This window comes from Aegilops tauschii, chromosome 3, assembly GCF_002575655.3.
Source record: "Aegilops tauschii subsp. strangulata cultivar AL8/78 chromosome 3, Aet v6.0, whole genome shotgun sequence".
Lineage (NCBI taxonomy): Eukaryota > Viridiplantae > Streptophyta > Magnoliopsida > Poales > Poaceae > Aegilops > Aegilops tauschii.
Window position 1 is genome coordinate 447,559,631 of NC_053037.3, and position 9,826 is coordinate 447,569,456.

Here is a 9,826-nt window from a genome sequence, read left to right on the forward strand (position 1 = left end):
TAAGTAAATAAAAGTGTGATGATCATCATTATTAGAGCATTGCCCCAGTGAGGAAAGGATGATGGAGACTATGATTCCCCCACAAGTCGGGATGAGACTCCGGACGAAAAAAAAATAAAAAAATAATAATAAAAGAGAAAGGCCAAAAAAAGTGAAGGCCCAAAAAAAGAAAAAAAACAACAAAAACAACAAAAAAATGAGAGAAAAAGAGAGAAGGGGCAATGTTACTATCCTTTTACCACACTTGTGCTTCAAAGTAGCACCATGTTTTTCATATGGAGAGTCTCTTGAGTTATCACTTTCATATACTAGTGGGAATTTTCATTATAGAACTTGGCTTGTATATTCCAACGATGGGCTTCCTCAAATGCCCTAGGTCTTCATGAGCAAGCAAGTTGGATGCACACCCACTTAGTTTCAGTTTGAGCTTTCATATACTTATAGCTCTAGTGCATCCGTTGCATGGCAATCCCTACTCCTCACATTGACATCAATTGATGGGCATCTCCATAGCCCGTTGATTAGCCGCGTCGATGTGAGACTTTCTCCTTTTTTGTCTTCTCCACATAACCTCCATCATCATATGCTATTCCACCCATAGTGCTATATCCATGGCTTGCGCTCATGTATTGCGCGAGGGTTGAAAAGGCTGAAGCGCGTTAAAAAGTATGAACCAATTGCTCGGCTTGTCATCGGGGTTGTGCATGATTTGAATGCTTTGTGTGGTGAAGATGGAGCATAGCCAGACTATATGATTTTGTAGGGATGAGCTTTCTTTGGCTATGTTATTTCGATAAGACATAATTGCTTGGTTGGTATGCTTGAAGTATTATTGTTTTTATGTCAAAAGATAGACTATTGCTTTGAATCACTCGTGTCTTAATATTCATGCCATGATTACATACCTGATCAAGATTATGCTAGGTAGCATTCCACATCAAAAATTATCTTTTTTATCATTTACCTACTCGAGGATGAGCAGGAATTAAGCTTGGGGATGCTGATTCGTATCTGTCGTATCTATAATTTTTGATTGTTCCATGCCAATATTATACAACTTTCATATACTTTTGGCAACTTTTTATACTATTTTTGGGACTAACATATTGATCCAGTGCTCAGTGCCAGTTCCTGTTTGTTGCATGTTAATGTTTCGCAGAAACCCAATATCAAACGGAGTCCAAACGGGATAAAAACGGACGGAGAATTATTTTGGAATATTTATGATTTTTGGGAAGTAAAATCAACGCGAGACGGTGCCCGAGGGGGGCACGAGGCAGGGGGCAGGCACGCCTTGGACCCTCGTGGGCACCCCGTAAGGGGGTTAACACCCTTCTTTTGTCGCAAGAAAGCTAATTTTATGAGAAAGATCTGGGCGAAAGATTCAACCCAATCGGAGTTACGGATCTCCGGATATAAAAGAAACGGTGAAAGGGCAGCACACGAGAACACAGAAACAGAGAGAGACAGAGAGACAGATCCAATCTCCGAGGAGCTCTCGCCCCTCCCATGCCATGGAGGCCAAGGACCAGAGGGGAAACCCTTCTCCCATCTAGGGAGGAGGTCAAGGAAGAGGAAGATGAAGGGGCCACCTCTCCCCTTCTCCTCCGGTGGCGCCGGAACGCTGCCGCGGCCATCAGCATCACCGCAATCTTCACCAACAACTTCACCGCCATCATCACCAACTCTTCCCCCCTCTATGCAGCGGTGTAACCTCTCTCTTACCCGCTGTAATCTCTACTTAAACATGGTGCTCAACGCTATATATTATTTCCCAATGATGTATGGCTATCCTATGATGTTTGAGTAGATCCGTTTTGTCCTATGGGCTATTTGATGATCAAGATTGGTTTGAGTTGCATGTTTTATTATTGGTGCTGTCCTATGGTGCTCTCCGTGTCGCGCAAGTGTGAGGGATTCCCGCTGTAGGGTTTGCAATATGTTCATGATTTGCTTATGGTGGGTGGCGTGAGTGACAGAAGCACAGACCCGAGTAAGTAGGTTGTTTGCGTATGGGATAAAGGGGACTTGATGCTTTAATGCTATGGTTGGGTTTTACCTTAATGATCTTTAGTAGTTGCGGATGCTTGCTAGAGTTCCAATCATAAGTGCATATGATCCAAGTAGAGAAAGTATGTTAGCTTATGCCTCTCCCTCAAATAAAATTGCAATAATGATTACCGGTCTAGTTATCGATTGCCTAGGGACAAATAACTTTCTCATGACAAAAATGTGACACCCAAATTTTTATTTGGATTTTTCAAAAGATTTTTATTTGACTTGAGGGAGGTGATTTAATTTTTTTTTAAAAGAACTCTCCCTTTCAAATATTTTTTTTATGGCAAAGGTTTTATTTGGATTCACCCAAGATCTGTCTTTGGTCTTGGAGGTTCTTGACTGTTATTTGGACTCAAGACAAAATGATTTTCATTTGGGGAAAATGACTTTTGAAAATCTCTTTGATAATGCACTATGGCTTTTGGAAAAATCCCTTGCCACTTTCAACAATTCCCTCTTGCCATGGCCTTAGTACAAATACCCTATCCTAACCTTTCCCTCACCTTTGGATCATGTTTTGCATCAAATCCAGCAAGTTGAACCTCCCCATATGTCTATTTTCCATTTAAATCCTATTCAAACAAATTTCTGTCTTCTATTCTAGCCATTGGTGATTTACAAAGGAACTCCACTTCCTGCTTTGATTTTTGCCCCCAAACCAACTCCCCTCCCTAGTCCTTTGAACCCTCAACCAAGATCCATGAAGATCCTCTGGTCTTCAGTTCAAATTTTTCAAACTACACTTGCTGCAAGTTTGGACCAGATTTGTCAAATTTGGTGAAATTCATTCAAAACTTTCTCCAAAAATTCCAAGTAAAATCAGGCAGCCTCTGGGTGCATTGAGTGGTCACCTCACCAAGTACCAGCTCCAGAAAAATTTATCTCATTGCCAAATCTTTCTGTCGAACACCTGCAGTGCATTGTCAAATTCAGGTTCAGTAAAGTTCAGAGAACATTTCAGTGCACTGTCGTTTTCTTCAGAACATGTTGTCGATCTCGACAGTGCCCCGATGTCGCCTTGCTCCCCGTCCCCTCCCCCTTGTTCCTGCACCGCACGAGCGCCTGGCACCTTGCGGACGTCGACGACGAGCAGCAAAAGGTGCGCCGCCCCGTGACCGACGCCAGCGGTGGCTTTGCGGCCGCCAGCGGGAGGCACGGCGTAGACGGCACCACCCAGCGCCGCCCAAGCCACCGGAGCTTGCCGCGTGGCCTTCCACTCCCCCGAACGCGCTGCCACTCTCGTCGTGAACCGCAGGGCGCGGAGCGCGCTCTCTGCCGCCGTCGTGCCCGTGCGGCCACCTCACCGTGGACCGACGCCGTTACGCCAAGACCAGCCGAGATTAGCGGGGGAATGACACCAGTAACTTCCACTGATGCTGCCTGGCCACTCGAACCTCCTGCCAATCCACTGCATCGCCGTAATCGCTCGCCGGAGATTCTCCATTCACGGCCACCTCATCGATCCGCCTATAAATAGAGGCCCCGAGCTTCAACTCGAGCACACACCATCCCAGCACTCCACCTAGAGCATGCCTAGCCACTGGAAGAGCCCCGAGGAGGTCTCCTTCCTCGACTCCGGCCGCCGCGACCCGCCACGGGATCCAGCTCGATTCGCCCCCGTGCATGCACCTCCGCCTCCCATCTCTTGCCAGTAGCTTCACTATGCATCCCTCCTTCTGACCCGCGCTTCAATTCGAAGTTTGCAGCCCTCCACTGGAGTTCCCCACCATCACCCGAACCGCCGTCCGCCGGAGATAGTGTCGCCGTCGACGTGGTGCTCCCCGTTGGTCGAGTCCACCACCCACCGACGCAGAAGAACAAGCTGAAGCTCTTGGTACCCTCCGATCCTCCTAACTCGCCGTGGTTCGACGCCGGCGTCCACCGCAGTCTTCGGGCGCCGGCGAGCTTTTCAAACCTGACATGTGGACCCCGCATGTCAGCCTCTGTTCTATTCTTTCGTGAACCGTTTTCTGTTGGCGCCTTCGGGCAAAATACGCTTTCCCTCTTTAGCTAGCGCATTTCTTTCCGAAGCGTTTTCTGGTTTCTCAGTTTAAACCCTGGAACTTTTCTGTTTCATTATAGATAAGTCCCTGGACATAAACCTTTATAACTTTTTAATAAAAAGGGATTTTTGAGGGATTCTTTTTCTGACAGTCTTAAAATTTTGTCTAGTTTTTTATGAGATTTATTTGGAAAAAATTTGGAGAAGTTTCTGTGCACGCTTTGGTTTTCACGTTAGTACCCGTTTTCGTTATTGCCGTAGGTTCCGGAAGAGGTGACGGAGCCGCGAACTTCGCCGAGCTAGACTCCGACTTCTCCGAACCAGGCAAGCATGTTTGAACATTTGATATGATAAGTGTTTTGCATGTTTGCTTGAAAGTTTGTGCGTGGCATATGAGTGTCGGTAAATACCTCGTTGCTCGTAAGGCAACTACCCGCAAGTTCCAAAGTTGCGATGATCTCTGATGAGAGATGGCCTAATCATGTGGTGACATGAAGGGCAGCAAGGTGGTACTGTTGTAGCATACCAGCCTTGCGTCATCTGACTTTCTCCGACGTTAACGTGGACGGAGTCACGTTATCGTTCTTTTCCCCTCCATGTTCCAAAGTTGCGATGATCTCTGATGAGAGATGGTCTAATCATGTGGTGACATGAAGGGCAGCAAGGTCGTACTGTTGTAGCATACCAGCCTTGCGTCATCTGACTACTTCCGACGTTAACGTGGATGGAGTCACGTTATCGTTCTTTTCCCCTTCCGTGCTACCACATGTTTCATTTGCCAGGATGCGGTTTAGTAAGTTGGTAACCTCTTTCCGTGTACACACCAAACAGAGAGGCCGGGATGATGGTACCTTGGCCCAGGATTAAAGCCAGTCATCCGGTCAGGGGGCATGGGTGTTTCCGGTTGGGACCGAGAGGGGGGGCACCCCCATAGAGCGCGCGTATAGAAATTTGATCCCATGCTACGCGAGGTTGTAGCCTCCCCGTCTCAAGGTTTTTCTTGAACGTTGCCGAGGGTGATCCCTGGCTTCGGAATGTTCAATTGGGTGTGTACTGGTTAGACGTGTTTCTTCCAAAACACCGTAGACGGAACTAGTCCCCGTGACTACTGAAATCCGTATGTTGTGGTTAAGTACAAACTCTGCAGAGTCAAATCCTCCCAAGTCATCGTATCCATGATCAAGTAGTGTAATCAGTATGTCCATATCTATCCGCGTGGAAAACTTGTCCCCGGTGAACAAGCTCAAGTGGTAAATCCCGTTTAATTATTATTCCTGTGGATGGACTAACCTTATATTTGTCTCGTACTTGTGATAATTTATGTTCCCGAACTATTGAATTATTGAGCTACAATATAAGCCCTTTATGTGACGTCGCGCAGACGTCCGACTGTGGCGTGTTTTTGTTTCTTACATTAAATATAAGCCCTTTATGTGATGTCGCTCAGACGTCCAACTGTGGCACGCACTGCCTTTATTTTCCGTCATAAGCCCTTTATGTGGTGTCGCCCCGACGCCCGACTGTGGCATTATTATTCTTGCAGTTTCCGCTCGAGGAGTCATTCAGACCCTCGTTTGGCACCAGTATTATTATTCTTGCAGTTTCCGCTCGAGGAGTCATTCAGACCCTCGTTTGGCACCAGTATTATTATTCTGCAGTTTCCTCTCGAGGAGTCATTCAGACCCTCGTTTGGCACCAGTATCATTATTCTTGCAGTTTCCGCTCGAGGAGTCATTCAGACCCTCGTTTGGCACCAGTATTACTATTCTGCAGTTTCCTCTCGAGGAGTCATTCAGACCCTCGTTTGGCACCCAGTATTTATTATCTCTATGTCTTATCGCACTGGTTAACTTGTTCTTATGCTTCATGTTTACATTTGTTATATCTTATGTCCGAACTGTCTTGCGAGTACTTTCATAGTACTCACCTGGCTTGTTGATTTGGCCAGATGTTGACGAAGGCGATCTCTTGGATGAAGAGTTTGATAGCGCGTCCGACGCCTAGAGGAGTCCCAGTCAGTCCTGCACGATCCCGGATATTGGTCACTCGTATTATATACGCTTCCGCCACCCGCAATAAGTCTCCTCGAGCTTCACTCCGACGCTCGAAGAGCTGTAGTCTTCAGGAGTCATATCACTCGCTTCGCGGTGATATTTCCACCACCGTTATTATCATGAGTTAGTAGTATGCCACCCTATCCGCCGTCTTGTTTTATCGGCGTGCATGTAATAAATTGTTGGGTAGTCTCCGCTCAACCTTGTATTATATTCAGTACTCCTGGTATTTTTCTTCTGTGACCAAGATATTGTCTACCAGTGAGAAGGAATTCTTCCTTACTGGTCCGTAAAAGGGATTGGTCTCTCAATAATTATTTTATTGAAAAACCGGTCGTGACAAGCTTGGTATCAGAGCCAGGCTGACTGTAGGAAGCCACTAGGTGCGACCGCTAATCGGTTATTAGCGTCTTTTGTGCTTTTTCAGCATTTTGCAATTGTAGCTATTTTCTGTTGGTCATCATAAATTTATGACATGACTACTCAGAATTTTTTGCCTACTTTTGTAGATGGCTGGCAGCAGCTGTGAGAATCGAGTGTTCACGAAAATGCCCGAGGGGTTTTTCAAGCTCCTCGTCTCCATCACCAAGCTCGCGATCGGGCCAGCAGCTCGCCCGGAGTTCACACTCTATCAGCACAAGCTCAGCGACGACGTGTCTATGCACCAAGCTGTGGTGCAATTCAAGGGAGGACGTTCTGCTGCTCGCCACTTCCGTTTTGTGGGAAGGGCCAAGCCTACGGAGAGGCATGCCATGCAGATGGCTGCCCGTGAGGCGATAGCTCGTCTTCGGGACATCCTTCCTACGATGAAGACTCGTCGCTACCGCTACCTCCCATGCCATGTGCCTTACACCAGTCACTATGCATTCGCCTACCATCGGGGAGAACGAGATGAAGCCATCGAGATGGTTGTGGAGTATCTCAAGGCTCTGGAGGAGTCTTTCGACAACCTCGTAGACGATCTTGTGGCTGCCCGCATGGACTTAGTCCGGGGCGGTCCTGCCAGCAGGAAGGAGCTTCTCAACACAGCGCCGCCTCTGACATTCGTCTCGTCTTCAGCCTCGTATGCACCGGCCATATTGGCCACTGCTCGCCGTCTGCCTACCACTGAGGAGTTCGACCGAGTCATCGCTCCTACTCCAGTCAGAGCCGAACCGCCTGCCGCACCTGCCCTACCACCAGTCGCCCCCGCACCGTCACCGCAGCGCAGCGTTTCGCGCCAGGAGCCAGCTAGAGAGGAGGTGGAGGTTGATTCTCCTGGACCGCTGAGTCTTGCCATCGGCAAGGGAAAGGAAATCTTCACCATCTCCGACTGAGAGCGCCGAGTAGCCGCGCGTTATGTCTGCTTGTATGATGTGTTGTTTTATCTGTACGCTAGTTTGTATTGGTGTGTTTGCTGCTTTTCGGAGGAGTACGCTAGTCTAAATAACATGTCAGGAATGTGTACGCACATCCTGAGTGCTGTATCGTGTGTTTGCTTTTCGCGTGTAAGAATTATGCTAAGCAGTTCTTCTCCGTGCAAAATCGTTTATGTTTTCTTGAAAAACCTTGAAGTCTTTAAAATTGTTGCCTTTGCAAGTTTTTCCTTGTGCTGCATAGTTTTTCTCATGGGTTTTGCAAAATAATACCCCAGACTGGAAAAATGTCTCGCCCGTGGACTCGCTCCATGCCCAATCAGCCAGAAGAGGTTTATGGGACGCAGACTAGCAACAATTTCACTCAGGGTCAGTCCAGTCAACAAGACAGCGAAGCAGCCCTGTCTCAAGTATGCCGTCTCTTCGAGCAAAGCCAGCAACAGCACCAAGAGATGATGAATCATGTCATCAATATGGGAAACCACCATGAACCCTATCAACCACATTCCAAGTTATCTGAGTTACAGAACACTCGCCCCTCAACTTTTGCTCACACCGATAGGCCGCTGGAAGCCGATGATTGGCTTCGTGACATTGAAAGGAAACTGATTATTGCTCAGTGTTCAGATCATGAGAAGGTGCTTTATGCGCCACACTACCTTACTGGAGCAGCTGCAGCATGGTGGGAGAACTTCCTACACATGCACCCCAGTGAACACAACATCACCTGGGAAGAGTTCAAGGAAGGCTTCCATGGGGCACACATCCCCAGGAGCATCATAAAGATCAAGAAGAGAGAGTTTGATGACCTGAAGCAGAGAGGCATGTCAGTGAAAGAATACAATGGTCAGTTTACCCAGCTGTCTCGTTATGCCTACGACGAGCACATGACAGAAAGCAAGAAGATGGAAAAATTCCTGGACGGCCTGGCACCAGCACTAAGATGCCAACTGATTGTACACACCTTTCCGGATTTTAAAACTCTGGTTGACAAGGCCATTACCTTGGAAAATGAGCGCCGTAGTCTGGAAGATATCCGTAAGCGAAAGAGGGACAAGACGACTCCCGCTCGCAACAACCGAAGCAAGACTGAGGTTCCAAGGACAGACGCAAGGAGATCCACGAATACTGAGCCAAGGCCCGTCGGACAGTTTCATGCCAGGGACCAGGAGTACACATACCGTCCAGGGGTCACCTGCTATGCTTGTGGTCAAGAAGGGCACTATGCTAAACAGTGCCCAAAGCCAAGGAACCCGGCACCCAAGCCAAACAATGGTGGGAACAATCCAGCCCCCAAGCGCAACAATTTCAACCCCAACAACAACCACAGGAAGGGTCACCTAAACCATGTGACCAGGGAAGAAGCGCAGAATGCCCCAGACATCGTGCTTGGTACGTTCCCTGTCAACACAGTACCTGCCACGGTTTTGTTTGATTCTGGAGCTTCCCATTCGTTTGTTTCGAAGAGTTTTGTTTTGCAACATGGTTTTCCGATACTTCCCTTGGAAAAATCTATGATCATCAAGTCCCCCGGAAATAAGCAAATCGCTCAGGGTTACTGCCAAGGAGTGGTCATTGAGTTCGAAGGACTACAATTCCACGCGAATCTCATCGTATTGGAGAGTAAAGGACTGGATGTCATTTTAGGGATGGACTGGTTGACCACCAACAAAGGATTCATCGACTATTTCAATCGGACAGTGATTCTCACTCACCATCATGGCAAGACAATAAGAGTTTCCGCTCAAGAAAGGCCACGATCACAGCAACCAAAACTGAACAAAATGGACATTGCAGAACTGAGAAAAGTTCCAGTGGTATGCGAGTTTCCTGATGTGTTCCCTGAAGAACTACCAGGTATGCCACCAGACCGAGAGATAGAATTCAGCATCGAACTAGCACCTGGCACCGCTCCCATCTATAAGAAGCCTTATAGAATGGCACCCTCAGAATTGGTGGAGTTGAAGAAGCAGATAAAGGAATTATTGGACAAAGGATTTATTCGAGCTAGCTCCTCACCTTGGGGTTCGCCAGTGTTGTTCGCCAAGAAAAAGGATGGGACACTGAGACTATGTATAGACTATCGAGCACTCAATATGGTCACCATCAAAAACAAATATCCGATGCCACGGATAAATGATTTGTTTGACCAGCTCGCTCAAGCCAAGGTGTTCTCAAAGATTGATTTGAGATCGGGATATCACCAATTGAAAGTACGGACAGAAGATATCCCCAAGACAGCATTCACTTCCAGATATGGGTTATACGAGTTTACAGTGATGCCTTTTGGACTAACGAACGCCCCCGCATATTTCGTCCACCTCATGAACAAAGTGTTCATGAAATTCATGGACAAA